We start from the raw sequence: 17,394 nt of genomic DNA on the forward strand, positions 1-17,394 counted from the left end.
CTCTAAACCTTTCCTATTCATGTACTTAGCCAAATGTCTTTTAAACATTGTAACTGTATTTACATCCATCACTTTCTATGGCAGTTCACTCCGCTTGCTGTCAAAGTGTTACGTATATTTGATTTTGTCATTTTTAAATCTATCTTCTCTCACTTTAAAAATATGCCTCCTAGTTTTAAACTCCTCCACCCTAGGCAAAAAATCCTGTTGTTCACCATATCTATGCCCCTGATGATTTTATAAACCTCAATTAGGTCACCCCTCAAACTCCTACGCTCCAGTGAAGAAAGTCCCAGCCTTTCCAGTCTATATCTCAAGACCTCCATTCCCAGCAACATTTTGGTAAATGTTTTCTGAATCCTCTCCAGTTTAACAATACCCTTCCTATAAGGTGAGGGTGCACAGAGCAAAAAAACGATATGAAGTGCTAATGGGTGGTAAGTGGGAGGTACAGATGTAAAATGCATTTCAACAACGCTGTGGAAAGGAGAGAAGGGGTTTGCTCTTTTGAGAGCAAAATCGACTAGACATAGCTGGGTGAGGACAGGTGGGATTGGTGCGATACAGAAAAACATAGGGCAGAGATCAATGTCTGAAGTTGTCCAATTCAATATTGAGGAGAAAGTGAGGACTGCAGATGCTGGAGATCAGAGCTGAAAATGTGTTGCTGGAAAAGCGCAGCAAGTCAGGCAGCATCCAAGGAACAGGAGAATCGACGTTTCGGGCATAAGCCTGAAGAAGGGCTTATGCCTGAAACGTCGATTCTCCTGTTCCTTGGATGCTGCCTGACCTGCTGCGCATTTTCAGCAATTCGATATTGAGTCCTGGAAGCAGTAAAATGCCTAAGTGGAAAATGAGGTTTTGTTCCTCAAGCTTTGTTTGAGCTGGGTTAGAACCCGAGCAGGTGTGGGATGGAAATGTTAGCATGGGTAGCAAGATGGTTTGTTGAATCAGCAAGCATCTGGAAAGTGAGGGTCATTCTATAGGCAGAGCAGAGGTGTCCAACTGTGTGGTCAGCCAGACTGTTTGTCATAATCTGTGTAACTCCCTGTCTAAATCTGTCCATCTCTCATCACTTTGAAAATCCTCAAAGCTTTCAATCTGCTCTCCTGGTTCTCTTGTGGCTCAGCATTAATTCATTTTATCTGCTTTACTTTTGTCTCCCTCACTTTTGCAGTAAAGATATGTAATTGCAAGATTATCTTGATGAAGTCTTAAGGGTTGCAGGATTACTCCGGACAGAATCTATCTTCCAGTTTTATAACTTAATTGAAAATCATTTTTCATTAATCCACTAGATGGTGCCAGTCACTTTAAAAACTTGAGTAAACCTATGTACAGGCTTCCCACTATAATCCACTCACTGCTCATGAGAAGTATTGCCCAAGTTATTTCCACAGCAAGAAGGTTTGGGGATAATTTGGAACCTATGTATTGCTTTAGTTAATGTGCCATGTAGTGTTTTTCTACGACAGTCAGGCCATGTTATATTTAACAGGTCACCTTGAGGTAGACAGAATTCCTGCGTTAGACAAGCTACTCTGTCTATTGAACAAGGAGAGTGACAGCTTTCTTGAGTAAGGTCACAGTCGCTTCATGTTAAACACACCGCTAATTCTCCACTCTGCAGCTCAAATGCTTTATTCAGCTGCTTGTGGAGTTGAGAGGGAATAAACTGAAGTTGCGACTAGCGTATTTTGAGCAATTCTGGTCACCTCACTACAAGAAGGATGTGATAGCACTAGACAGAGTAAGAGGAGTTTCACTAGCATGTTGCCTGGGCTGGAAATATTGAGCTACCAGGAGAGACTAGACAGGCTTGGCTTGTTTTTCTTTAGAGCAGAGAAGGCTGAGGGTGAACATGACTGAGGTGTATAAGATTATGAGGGGTATGGACAAGGTGAATAGGGAGCAGCTGTTCCTCTTGGTTGAGGGGTCAATCACGTGGGGCTTTTAGAGTAAGGGGCAGGAGATTCAGAGGGGATTTTAGAATGAGTGGTTTCCTCAGAGGTTGGTAGGAATTCGGAATGCAGTGCCTGACAAGGCAGTGGAGGCTGCAAACATTACAAACTTTAAAAAATGTTTAAATGAGCATTTCAAATAAGGTAATTCTGTCAGTGCAGACTCAATGGGCCAAAGGGCCTTTTCTGTGCTATATAAGCCTATAAAGGTTAATGGAACAAGAAAATCAGCATTCATTTGAATGAAATGAAAATGATTCACATTTCTAGGTTTGACATTAACAGTTGATTAAAAATACATGATTATGTATAAACTCCACTCTTATCTGGGTCAGGAACAGAATCTAGCAGAGTGCATTATCTCCAACTATGCCGGCAGATCCCTGTCATTTCCCCAACATTTGGGCAATCAAAAGCCCTTAAAAGTTATCTAAGATTTTTGTTTCAAGGCAGTTGTGAAAAGCAAGACAGGTAGGGAGACGGAGAAGCATATGTGGGGGTTAGGGGTAGGAATGTGGAGAGGAATTGTTTGTGCGACTCTAACTTCTCCTGTGGTCCATGTGACAGACATGAGCCACATTGTTTCACTCCAGAGACCTAATGTTTTACCTGTACAAATTGTGATGGAAAATCTCACAGTGAGCATGTCCCTCATGTGGAGATCTCTGTCAATATCAATTCAAACTCTTCTTCTGAAGTGCCCTTAGCAACTAGACAATAGTCCAAAAGACCACTAGCAGGAAAAATAAAGTTTGAATATTATAGTGGCAGAAATTACCATATACAGAGGAATCTCGATTATCTGAAGGAGATCTCAAGGTCCCGATAGAAACATTACATCAAAGACGTGTTTCCAACACTGATTGCGTCTTTTGTTTACAGTGATTAAACAGGCACCATCTCCAAATAACTGACTGCCCCCTCTCTCTCTCGCTCTCTTCCCCCGCTCCCCCCATAGTTTCCTTGGAGTTCTACACAGGGGTGTACGTTATACCCCCCCACCCCTTCCCCAGATAATCTCTCTAACATTGCCCTGTACAGGGCAAAGGTGGAACTGTCAAAAAGTTGCAGTAAAAAATTGTATATGTGTGTGCACTTGCACAAGCTATTTTGAGACTCACCAAAAGGTAGCAGCAGTCTTGCTGATGATGTCCAGTCCGGCTGCTCCGGAGAGGGGACGGGGGTAGGGAGGGTGCGCAGGGGGCGCGGTGTTGGATGGGGGTGGGGTGGGCTCATGCTTGGTGTGCTGCTGCCTCGTCTCCTGAATGGGGAGCAGACTTAAAAAAAAACTCCGAGCCCCAGAGGAAAGGCATTTAATTGATTATCCAAAAGAAATAGTGCCCGCCCATCTCATTCGGATAATTGAGATTCCTCAGTATACTCATGTAAAAGTTGAATTTCTTAGACTATTTTTAAGGTTAAATTTATGGGATCGACTATTACATGGTTACTATTTTCGAGAGGCTGAAATTCGTGCTACAGTCCAAAATACATTCTCATTAGCAGAAGCCCAATTGATTTCTAAATGAACAAAGAACAAAAGCACAATGAATCAGGGCCGAAACAAAAATAAATTTCCTCATCATAACATGTACAGGATAATACCTTACCTCACAAATGTTGGTCTGTTATCTGTGAAGGAGAAAGTGAGGACTGCAGATGCTGGAGATCAGAGCTGAAAATGTGTTGCTGGAGAAGTGCAGCAGGTCAGGCAGCATCCAAGGAGCAGGCGAATCGACATTTCGGGCATGAGCCCTTCTTCAGGAATTCCTGAAGAAGGGCTCATGCCCCTGCGCTTTTCCAGCAACACATTTTCAGCCCTGTTATCTGTGAAGAACTAGGGTCGACTTTAACATGAGGTTTATGGAAAATTCCAGATTATTTAGCTAAAAATAGGGGGTCGACTTTTACATGAGATCAACTTTTACTCGAGTATATACGGTACTCTGATTAAACAGGGATAGCTGTAATTTGCCTGTTGGGAAGGTTAATTCAGTTCTTTGACCTCCAGTTCCTGATTGTAGTAGACCTTGCTTGTTAAAGCATCCACCATTTAGTCAGCTTTGTACCCAGTGAGGTTGGGTTGTTGCTTAGACAGTTCCTCACTGTTTCTGGCATGACTCTTCCAAGGCGTCCACTATAGACACGCAGTAACTACTCGACATTTTCACTGTGATTGTCAAAAATAGTTGTAGAATGCAACTGGGAAATATTTTAACATAATAGGTTGAATCAAAACTGTAATAGTTCATTAATTCTCACTGTTTGGATTGGTGTGTTGGGGTAATTATGAAAATAAGTGAATTATTTTGCATTTTGAATAGCACCTGGTGGATATAAACATGAGATACTCACTAATAAAATCACTAGGGAATTCTTGATGCAAAAAGAGCCAAGAATATGGAATTCATTATCTCACACAAGAATTAGTTGAAGCTGTAAGCATTTAAGATGAAGCTAGGTACATACACAGGGAGAAAGGAATAGAATGTTATGCTTGAAGAGAAAGATGAAGAAAGATAGGAGGAAGTTTGTGCCAAGCACAGACACCAACATGGGTGAATTGAGCTGAGTGCTCTGTCTCTATGCTTTAGACTCTATGGAATGGACTTTGAAACCCAAGAATGGATGGGTTGGCATTGGGTAAAAGTTAAAATGCCATCTGATTCTGTAATGTAAAGGGGTGATGTGAATAAGTAAGCAAGATATTTTACATCACTGTTGGCAAGTGATGTAGTATCACATGACTATGAAGACATATAAAGAAGATGGTGGTGTATTGATAACATCACTGAACTTGCAAAACAGAGACCCAGGCTAATGTTCTTGGAACATGGGTTCAAATCCCGCTGTGGCAGATAGTGATATTTTAATTCCAGATTTCCTTAATAGAATTCATAGTCTAATTGCAACTGGAAGCTTTGTTGATTGTCATTAAAAAAGCTGTTTGGTTACTAGTGTTTTTTTTTGGAAGAAAATCCGCTGAACTTACTTGGCCTGACCAACATGTGCCTCCAGACCTACAGCAATGCTGTTCGCTCAAAACTGCCCTCAGAAATGGTCTAGCAAGCCATTAAGTTCAATGACAATTAAAGATAGCCATTAAATTGTGACCCAGCAGAAGTACCCACATCCCACGAATGAACAAATAAAAATGATTCTCAAGAAACCTAATGGTAGAAGTGAGATCTTGAGCTGTTTGACTATGTTTGAATAAAAAAAGTAATATTTGACCCAACATCATCTCCCATTATATCAACTTATCTATTTCTCGATTTAACAGAAATGTGTTTGAGTGTATATGATTGCCTGTAACAGACGTTTCTAGAGAATTCTCTAACCATCGAGGTTGTGAAGATATTTGGAGGTTCCCTGGCTACAACCATCTTGGCAGGCACATAGCTGTTACAAAGAGGAGGACAATGGGCCATTTCTGAGGATCCAATCACATCATGTTCTGTCGAAAGGAGAACAATGGAGGGAGCGCGGTACCTGGGTGAAGGGGCTGACCAACAGGTTCAACTTCTTCATTAATGAAGTCAAGTCAGTAAGGGTATCTGAGAGTTTATAACTGTGACAATAACCTGGGAGTTTCTGGTCTCTCCATCTTAGATCAAGCAAACAGAAATTGCTTTATCAGACTCGAAACATTATATTGACTCTCTTCCCAGAGATCCTGCCAGACCCACTGAGTTTCTCCAGCAATTTTTGTTTCAGGTCTCTAGCATCTGCAGTTGGTTCTACCATTTAATTCCATGGTCTTGTCTAAGTTGCACCCCTCAGCTAGAGTCTTGTGCCCTCTCACATAGTGAGCTTGGTGATAAAAGGATATTTAATTGGGGGAAAAGCCAATAGTGAGAAACCCACCTTCTACATTAGGGGAGGAAATGGCCCAGTGGTATAATCTAGAGACCCAGCTACTGTCCTGGGGGCCTGAGTTCAAATCCCACCACAACAGATGATGGAATTTTAATTCAGTTAGAAAATCCAGAATTAAGAATCTACTGATGACTACAAAGCTATTGTTAATTGTCAGAAAAACCGATCTGATTCAAATTTGGGAAAAAAAAATCCCACATCCTTACCTGATCTGACCTACATATGATTCCAGACTCTCAGCAATGTGACTGATGCTTCACTGCCCTCTGGGCAATTAGGGATGGGCAATAAACACTGGCTTAGCAACATGTGATGCAGAAACTGAAATTGCTGTGAGGAATGATATTCAGGAATGTGCTTGGGGAGACAGTGAAAGAGATTAGATTCCCTACAGTGTGAAAACAGGCCCTTCAGTCCACACTGACCCTCTGAAAAGTAACCCACCTCTGACTAATGCAGCTAACTCTATGGGCAATTTAGCATGGCCAATTCACCTGACCTGCACATCTTTGGACTGTGGGAGGAAACCCACGCAGACACAGGGAGAATGTGCAAACTCCACACAGACAGTCGCCCAAGGCTGGAATTGAACCTGGGACGCTGGTGCTGTGAGGCAGCAGTGCTAACCACTGAGCCACCATGCAGTCCAGCATGGTGGGTGTTTACAGCATAGAATCCTCTACAGTGTAGGGGTAGGTCAATTGGGCCCGTTAAGTCCACACCGACCTTCTAAAGAACAACCCAGCCAGACCCTCCCTGTCCTTGTAACCCTGTATTTCACCAAGGCTAATCCACCTAGCCGACACATCCCTGGACACAGTGGGCAATTTAGCATGGCCAATCCTGCACATCTTTGCACTATGGGAGGAAAGCAGGGCACGCAGAGGAAACCCACACGTACACAGGGAGAATGTGAAAACTCCACACACAGTCACCCGAGGGTGGAATTGAACCTGGGTCCCCAGTGCTGTGAGGCAGCAGTGCTGCCCCCTAGCCATATCAGAATCAGTAATCACTATTTCAACACATGATGAGAGCATGGCATCATCCTCCACTATCTTCAACCATGTCTCCTTGGTGACATAGGTTTCTTCTCTCATTGCTGGGGATTTCTGTCCCTCTCCTGCTCCTGACTGCACCCTGTGGTAGTTGCGGGGAAGCATGACAATGGTTTTTCTCTTTGTGAATCTATTTTAAACATCTCCAAGTACTATTTCTGCACTGGCTGTTTGAGTAGTAAACATCAGTGTACATCAAATGGGTGCAAATAAGGGCAGTGTACAATGTGAAGACATGATACCCAGAATGAACAATCTGATGGATACATGAATACAGAAGGAATAGGGGGAAATGGACCGAATAAGGGCAGAAGGTTTGTTTTTTGGTTTAGTTAAGGTATGAAAATCAGCACAGGCTTGGCGGGCCGAAGGGCCTATTCCTGTGCTGTACTTCTGTTTGTTCTTCACTCTTTGCTGATTGGCTCAGGAATGTTGACCATGGAATTGTGGGATTTAATGCCTGGGTTCCTTGACTGCCCAGGACCTACAGTATTACATTAACACTTATACCACAATTGTAAACCCACAATGTTCCTGGTTATTTAAGCACCTGCACTAACATTTCCTGAGAGTGATATCTGGGGAATTGTCAATCTCCATGTTCATCCACATTCTAGGGTGTCCTCAATTCTTTCCTGCACCTGCATCTTAAATACACATCCCTGAGCATGCACTGGAATTTTACACCTCTGTCACACTTATACAAACTCTATGATGATAGTAATGGAACTACCATTGATAACTTTAGTCTAGAGTTCTATGCTCTAGACTGATAATAATACGTAGCAAATATCCAGGTTGTGCAGCACAGTAATAAGTTTACCACAGCATCAAAAGATAACATGGCTGAAATCCATACTTAACGTAGATTACATAGCAAAGAAAGTCAAATCTACAAGTTTTTAATCATCTGCTAAAAGCAGAAATTGGTCCAATGAGGTGATTAGGACTGACAGAGGAAGATGGATTAATGTTTCAAGTAGGACTCTATCTTTACAAGTCAGACTGTGAATAACTGACTATTCATTTATGGTGTGTATTTTTATGAGGTCATACTTTATAGCTTGGGGCTGGGTCACCCATTCACACATGGTGCCAGAGTAACTTGACATTGTAAATCATTCTGATGGATCATCATCATTTGTATACATTTCAGACAAACACAGCAGCACTGACATCAGAGGTTTACATTTTATTTGCTCAGCACATTACCAAATAAAGTAACTAATTAACGGCAATTAGTTTGTTTGAGGGATGGGCTGGGGATAGAGGCTGAATGCTGGAGCCACACACAGTTTTAGATCATTAAGAAGTGATACCATGATATTCGTATTCATAGGCACCATTATCACACCGAGTGTTGTAGGTAAATCATTAATACCTCACATATGGTGCACCTGCTAGTCTTCTCCTGTTCAGGCAGGCTATTAAAGCTAGCTGCTTTTCTGAAATGTTAATAAATCAGAGGAACTCCCATTGGAGAAGGCTTATGTCTCAGTAACTGATGTGCTTAACACTTTGTGGACAGAATTTTAACTCGCACCTGAGGGCTTGTTTCACAGATATGAAATGTGAAGAAACCTTAGAAGATGAGAATGAGAAATAAAATGTTTAGTCCATCATTTCTCATTTAAGTCGTTCACTAGGATTACAATCTTTATTCATAATCATTGAGACGTTTTCTCCCATGAAACCTTTGAAATGCCGTTTTTTGCAGTTACTCTCTGGTTACTGCACACCATCATATAATTGTACACAAAACACCACATGCACGAGACAGTGCAATTACAATTGGGCAGCACGGTGCAGGGTCCCCAGTTCAATTCTGGCCTTGCGTGACTGTCTGTGTGGAGTCTGCACATTTTTCCTATGTCTGTGTGCGTTTCCTCCCACAGTCCAAAGAAGTGCAGTCTAGGTGAATTGGCCATGTTAAATTGCCCGTAGTGTTTGGTGCATTAGTCAGATGGAAATGGGTCTGGGTGGGTTATGCTTCAGAGGGTCGGTGTAGAATTGTTGGACTGAAGGGCCTGTTTCCACACTGTAGGGAATCTAATCTAATTACAAATAGTTTGAAGACAAACTGGTTAGAGCACAGGGAAGTGCACTTGGTATTTTTGAGTGGGAATTTTTTTTATATCCTTATCTATATATTGTTAGGAAAGCTAGGAAGGAGAGACTGCCTGCATTCCTAATAATTAATTTTGAATTACACAATGACTCACCTGACATTCAATCAAATATGATATCAATGAGCTGCAATAATATTGCAATCAATAGGAACAGGGGTAAACTCTCTGTTGATTGGGGACATATCTGGCATAAAGGAAGATGGGCTGTGGTTGTTGGAGGTCAGTCATTTCAGCTCCAGGACATCTCTGCAAGAGTTTCTCAGGATAGTGTCCTAAGCCCAACTATCTTCAACTGCTTCAGCATTGACCTTCCCTCCATCACAAGGTCAGAAGTAGGGATGTTTGCCAATGATTGCACAATGTTCAGCACCATTCGCAATTCCTCACAGACTGAAGCAGTTTGTGTCAAAAGCAGCAAGACCTGAACAACATTCACATTCAGGCTATAAATGCGATGTAACATTTGCATAAATACAAGTGCTAGGCAATGGTCATCTCAAATAAAGAGAATCAAACATCTCCACTTGACTCTCATTGTCATTACTATCACTGAGTCTCCACCATCAATGTCTTTGAAATCACCGTTGATGAAAATACTTAATCGAACCGGCCACCTAAATACCAGGGCTACAAAGGAAGGTTGCAGGCTGGGAATTTTTCAGAAAGTAATTCACCTCTTGACTCTTTCAGACTGTCCACTATCTATAATCTTCACAAAGTCAGCTTTGTGATGAAATATTCTCTACTTGTCTGAATGAGTGCACGACCAACAATGCAACAGAATAATTACCCACTGTCTACTGGTGAAGATTTATTTTCTAATTTAGTTAATGGAAAAGTGTTCAGTAAGATTGATTGAGGGAAATGTGAGATTATGGTCATGTCTTTGGCCTAGTAATCCAGAGGCTCAGACTACTATTAGGAAATGGGTTCCATTGTGGATTAACAACCGCCTCACCCACTAGACAGTGTAACTTAATACGCTACCCTCCTTGTCACTAATAATATTAATTCAGAAACATACAGACTAGGAGCAGGAGAAGGCCATTCAGCCCTTTGAGCCTGTTCTGCCATTCAATATTATCATAATTAATCCCTTATCTCAAAGTATTATTCCCACTTTCTCTCCACACTCTTTGATGCCTTTAATATCTGAAAGTATTCCGCTCCTTCTTGACTATACTTAGTGGCCTTCTGTGGCAATTACTTCCATTGGTTGATTACTGTCTGAGTGAAGACATGTTCCCTCATTTGCAATTTTGGAGAAGATTTATTGTGGATCAGGTTGTACATTTGCTCGCTGCACTGGTAGATTTGTTCTCAGATGTTTCATCACTATGCTCAGTAACATCATCAGTGAGCCTCCAATGTTTCCTCATCTCAGTCCTAAATGGCCTATCCCACATCCTGTTACTACGACCCCTGATTCTAGACTCCCCAACCAGGGAAAACACCTTTCCTGTATCTAGTCTGTCCATCACTATTAGAATTTTATACATTTCAATCAGATCCTACCCTCTCATCCCCTAAACTCTAGTGACTGAGTACCCAGACGAACCAATTTCTCTCTTATGATAGTCCTGCCATCCCCAGTAGCAGCCTAGTGAACCTCTGTTGAATTCTCTCTATGACGACTAATTCCTTTCTTAGGTAAAATTAAAAACCACACAACACCAGGTTATAGTCCAACAGGATAATTTGGAAGCACTCGCTTCTTCATTAGATGGTCTTAGGTAAGGATACTAGAACCGTACACAATACTCCATGGATGGTCTCACCAAGGCCCCGTATAACTGCAATAAGACATCCCTACGTTTGAACTCAAATCCTCTTGCAACAAAGACTAACATATCATTTGCCCTCCTAATTGTTTGCCTGTCTACTTGCATTGACTGGTCTGCAAAGACACTCAGATCCTTTTGTATATCCATGCATCCCAATACGTGACCATCTAAATAGGTGACTTCCTGATTTTCACATTGAAGTGCAGAATCCCTTGAGCAGGTACGGGAAGGAGGGGCAAAAAAAATCTTACAGCCAAATTCAGGAACAATTCCGGCAACTACCTTTTGAGTTCCATATAGGAATTAAGGAAATGTTGGCTCTGCACTCAGCAAACTTAGCACTCAGTCTCTAAATTTAGTTACAGAATGTGCTACCAATAATCTTTAGCGACCTCAGCAGCAGTGAGCAGCCACAGTACAAATTGTTCTGCTGCAATGGCCAATTGTCTCACTCCCCAAAGATTGATCTTCTGCCCTTCCGCCACACTGCTCCTTACCAAAATGCTAGAGACTTGATTCTAGGGGACAACACTCAAAGGGAAAATGCTTTTAAACTGATTCTTAGCCTCTGTATTTTTCTATCCACATTCTCTGGTCATATCAAACTTGAGAAAATGTTCCCAAGGAATATTCGCCACTTCAACTCTGTAATACTCTAAGGAGGTTCCGATATTGTTTGCAATTGTTAGTCCAGTTGCAGTTTGAAGACCAAAAATGTTAAGAATTCCTGATGGGGTAACTTTTCACAAAAGCAAAGTGACTGTGGATGCTGCAAATCTGAAATAAGTAGAGAAAACGTTGGAAATAGTCAACACCTCTGGCAACCTTTATGGGGAGAGAAACTGATTTAGCATTTCAGGTCAGGACCTTTAATCAGCACTGGAATAGTCATAATATTTGAGCAAGTGAATGGTGGGAGGAGGAGTGGAGGAACGAGTTGGAGGTCTCAGGGAGGTCAGAGAGCAACATAGATTAAATTATAACATATTTCATCATTCAAAGCCCAAGAGATGTAATAAATGAGAAAAAAATGTCTGGAAATGGTGGGAATGGAAGAATCCTAAATAAACTATAGTCCCCAAACACAGTAAATAAGAGGAGAAAAACCAAACCAGCAGAAAAATGAAGCAGAGGTTAGGATTTAAAATCGCTGAACTCAGTGCTGAGTCTAGAGACTGTAAAGTGCTTCTGAGACCTTTTTCTTAAGAAGGCAGCCTATGTTTTGGAACCAACTAAAAGGCAGGTTATATTAAACTTCTATTGTATAATGTGACAGGATTAATTAATAACCTCAGAGTAAAGGCTGGGTAGCAGGGACTGTAATATGTTTAAATTTTACATCCAGTTCAATAGGGAGAAGATTGGATCTAAGACTCGTGTTTTAAACTCAACTCGAGGGAATTCTGCAGGCATTAAAACTGAGAAAACCGGAGTGAACTGGAGGTATGAGGCTAGAGACGTAGTGGCAGACATTTATGGGGATAGTCTGGAATGCTCACAATATTCCCTACTATAAGGAAAAATCCTAAAAGGAGGACCTACCACCTTGACTGACTAAAGAAGTTACAGAAAGCATTGAGGAAAAGCATTAATTGTACAAAGTTGGGTAACAGGTCAGGTGATTAGTCAGAATACAAGGAATGGCAGAAAATGACTAATAGGTAAATCAGGAAGCAGAAGTTAGAGTATGAAAGAGGAATGTAAAATTGCAAGTTTTTAGAGGTATTGCAAAAGGAAAATAATAAGTAAAGAGAGTGTTGGTTGTTCAGTGGGTGAGAATGGGAAGTTAACAGGCGATAATAAGGAAATGGAAGATGACATTAACAAATATTTCACTTTTACCTTCACAAAGAGAACATAAAAACATCCAATAATAGCTGTAATCAGGAAGTGGAAGGGGGAAAGGAACTTACCAAAGCTTAAAATAAATCAAAAGACTTGCAGCTGCTGTAAATCAGAGACAAAATTAAAATTTGCTGGAAAAACTCAGTAGGTTTGGGCAGCATCTGTGGAGAGAAATCAGAGTTAACGTCCCAGGTCAAGTTTTTGTCACTTAGCAAAGCTTAGCTGACAAGTCTGCATGTCCAGACAGACTTCATCCAAGGGTCGTAAAAAAGTTTGCTAATGATTCATTGGAGTTAATTTTGCAAAATTCCTTAACTTCAGGAAAAGTTCCACAAAGTAGAAATAAGCAAATATAAGATCTCTATTCAAGAAGGGAGGCAGGCACAAAACAGGAAATCTTAGAATAGTCAGCTTGTCGTCTGTCATGAGGAAGCTATCAGATTAAAGGGATTTATGTCTGTGCATTTGGGAAAACTGAAGATTATCAGAAAGAGTCAGTATGTCAAAGGGCAATCATGCTTAAAAAGTTTGTTGGAGTTGTTTGAAAGAATAATATTGTTACAGAGGTAGAACAAGAGAACCTATAGATATCTTATACTTGGATTGTTGGAAGGCATTTGATAAGGTGCCATAGGGTTATTTCCAAAGTCAAACCTCCTGGTGGTGATAGGGGATAAAATATTAGCACAGGGAGAAGAGTGGCTGGCTGGAAGAGTACACAGAAATGAGTCCTTGTCTGATTGGCAGGATGTGATGAGTGGAATTCAGAATATGATGCTGGGACATCATCTTTTTACAGTTGCCATTATTTACGTAAGGAACGAAAGCATGATAACTAAGTTTCTGGACAATATCAAGATAGAAAGGAAAGTATGTTGTAAAGAAAACTAGAAGGAAGTTAGAGGTGGATATTGACAGGCTGAGTGAGTAAGCAAAACTCTGATAGAAGGAGTTTGACGCATTTGTTCATCTTAGCAGGGAAAATGAAAAAGCAGAGTATTATTTAAATGGAGAATGGCTTTAGAATTCTGATGTGGTCTGTTGCATGAGTTACAAAACATTAGTGAGCAGGTACAGTGTGTGATTAAAAAGGCTGATGGGATGCTATCCTTCATGACAAGAATAACTGAACATAAAGATAAAGAACTTATGCTTCAGTTACACAGGACCATTGATGAGGTCACATAGAGTCATAGAGGCATAGAGCTGTACAGCACAGAAACAGCTGCTTTTGTCCAACTTGTCTATGCCGACCAGATATCCTAAATAAATCTAGTCCCATTTGCCAGTACTTGGCCCATATCCCTCTAAACCTTTCCTATTCATATACCCATCCAAATACCTTTTAAGTGTTGTCATTGTACCAGCGTCTATCACTTCCTCTGGCAGCTTATTCCATACACACATCACTCTGCATGAAAACGCTATCCCTTAGGTCCTTTTAAATCTTTCCACTCTCACCTTAACCCTATGCCCTCTAGTTTTGGACTCTCCCATCCCAGGGAAAAGGCCTTGTCTATTTACCCTATCCATGACCCTCATGATTTTATAAACCTCTACAAGGTCACCCCTCAGCCTCCAACGGTCCAGAAAATTAGCCCCCAGCCTATTCAGCCTCTCCCTGTAGCTCAAATCCTCCAACACCAGTAACATCCTTAGGAAACTTTTCTGAACCCTTTCAAATTTCACAACATTCTTCCTAAAGAAGGGAGATCAGAATTGTGTGCAGAATTCCAATAGTGCCCTAACCAATGTCCCATACAGCCACAACATGACTTTCCAATTCCAATACTCAATGCACTGACCAATAAAGGCAACCATTCCAAATGTTTCTACATTATTCTACCTACCTGCAACTCCATTTTCAAGGAACTTTGAACCTGCACTCCAAGATCTCTTTGATCATCTTGAATATTGTGTGCCATTTTGGTCTCCTTTTTTAATGAGGGATGCAAATATGTTGGAAGTGGTTCAGAGAAGGTTTACTAAATTGATACTTGGCAGGAATAGGTTTCTTATGGGGTTAAAGACGAACAGACTAGGCTTGATTCCATTGAAGTGAAGAGATCTTCTAAAGATCTTAACTCAGATCCCAAAATGGTCATGACAAGGTGGACGTGGGTGTTTCCTCTCATGGTCGAAAAGTGTGGTGCTGGAAAAGCACAGCAAGTCAGGCAGCATCTGAGGAGCAGGAAGGGCGTATGCTCCGAAACACCAACTCTTCTGCTCCTCGGATGCTGCCTGACCTGCCACACTTTTCTAGTGTCACATGTTTCGACTCTGACTCTCCAGCATTCACAGTCCTCACTTTCTCTTAGTTTCCTCTCATGGGTCAGTCTAGACTAAGATAGCTGAAAAGTCAAAGTGGGAGCCAGCTCTTTAAGATAACTCGAGAGAAAGAGGGTTTGAGAGAGGTGAAATGTAGGCTTACAAAGCAAAAGGATATGGCACCGTTGCAAGGCAGCTTTTTGGGTAATTATACCGAGAGTGGAACTGTCTGGGAAAACAGAAAAACAGCAGCAAACAGTCAACGGGCATCAAAATCATAAAAAGGCAAAATTAATGTCTCTTTATTTAAATGTGTGTAATATCTGGAAAATATCAAATAAACAAATGACACATGTAGATGTTAATGGGCATGATCATGGTTACAAGGAAATCAAAGCTAGAAACTAAATATTCCATGTAGGGACTTTTTGAAGGGACAGGCAGAAAGGTAGTGGTGGTGGAGGAGCTTTGTTAGTATGAGATTGCATAAGCACAATAGCACAAAATAAGCTTGAAATGGAAGGTATAGAATCCATGTTATTGGTGATGGGAATTAACAAGGGGAGGAAGATGCTGGTGGGACTAGTTTTTAGGCTCCCTAACAGTCATTGTTGTGCATGGAAGAGAATAAATCAGGAGATAATATAAAGAAGGTAGCCCATTTGTTATGGTGATTTTAATCTTTTTAATTGGGATAGTCAGACTAGCAGTGGACGTTATGAGTAAGAACTCATAGAGTGGATTTGAGACAGTTTCTGAGATCAATATGTAATGGATCCAACCAGGGATAGGGCTATTCTGGATCTGCAGATGTGTAATTAGGCAGAATTACTAAATGATCTCAGAGTAAAAGATCCCCTGGGTAACAGTAACCATTACATGGTGGAATTTAGCATTTCAATTTGAGAGTGAGAAATTTGTGTTGGAATGAACTGTGTTGAACTGAAATAGGTGTCATTACAAAGGGGTAAGAGCAGAGTTAGCTGGAGTAGTTGCAGAAAATCTAGTTGAGGAAGAATGACAAATATTTAAGGTTTGACTCAGTACAAAAAAAATCCCAGTGAGGAAGAAGGATACTAGGATGGAGATAAAGCAAGATAGTTAAGGAACAATGAAATTGAAAGAAAAATATACAATGTGGTAAAGAGTAATAGTAAATCAGAGAAATGTTTGGAAATCAACTAAAGATGACCTAAACATAGACAATAAACTTTGAGTGGAAAACTAGGAAGTAAAATCAAAACAGCCATAACAAGAAACTTTAATTACATGAAAAGAAAGAGAGACCAAAATGAATAGAGTAATTGAGTCATAGAGATGTACAACACGGTCCAATCCGTTCATACCGACCAGATATCCCAACCCAATCTAGTCCCACCTGCCAGCACCTGGCCCATATCCCTCCAAACCCTTCCTATTCATACACCCATCCAAATACTTTTAAATGTTGCAATTGAACCAGCCTCCACCACTTCCTCTGGCAGCCCATTCCACACATGCACCACCCTCTCCGTGAAAAAGTTGCCCTTTAGGTCCCTTTTATATCTTACCCCTCTTGCCCTAAACCTATGCCCTCTAGTTCTGGACTCCCCCCACCCCAGAGAAAAGACCGTATCTATTTATCCTATCCATGCCCCTCATGATTTTATAAACATCTATAAGACCACCCCTTGGCTCCCTTAGTAGATGAAGGTGGAAGGTAATAATGGGGAACCAGTAAATGACAGAGAAGATGAAAAAAATATTTTGAATCAGGCTCACAACAGTAGGTAATAATAGCCTTCCAAAAATGCCAAATAATCAAGGAGAAAAAGGGGAGAATGAATTAAATTCAATAATTATCACCACAGTATCAGGGGAACTAATAGGACTAATGACTGATAAGTCACCCAGACTTTATGAGTTGGATCTGGGGAGATATTAAAGGCAGGAGCTACAGAAATAGTGGATGAATAAGTGGTGATTTTCTAAAGGTCCTGGTATTCTGGAAAAGCCCTAGAGGTTTGCATACTGCCAATGGAACACAATTATTCAAAAAGGGAAGGAAACACAAACAAAAGTAACTATATGCCAAAGGCTTTACTGTCTATTATTGGAAAAATGTTACTCCATTATGAAGGTCATTACAGCAGAATATAATATAGTCAGGTGGAATCAGCATGTCTTCATGAAGGGAAATTTCAACTAGTTCATAAGACATTATTAGAGGTATTATCATATTAGCATGGATAGAGAATTGGCTAACTATTAGGAATCAGAGGGTTAGGACAAGGAGTGCATTTTCAGGAAGGCAACCTTTAACTAGCAGAATGCAACAGGGATCAGTGTTGGGTCCACAATTATTTAAAATGACTTGGATGAGGGAAGTGAACGTACTAACACCAAATTTGTGGATGGCCCAAAAATAGGTGAGATGGGAAGAGTAAGAAGTTGAAGATTGCAGAATATATTCAATTTAGTAAGTGGGTAC

This window comes from Chiloscyllium plagiosum, chromosome 21 (genome assembly GCF_004010195.1).
Source record: "Chiloscyllium plagiosum isolate BGI_BamShark_2017 chromosome 21, ASM401019v2, whole genome shotgun sequence".
In the NCBI taxonomy this organism is placed as follows: Eukaryota; Metazoa; Chordata; class Chondrichthyes; order Orectolobiformes; family Hemiscylliidae; genus Chiloscyllium; species Chiloscyllium plagiosum.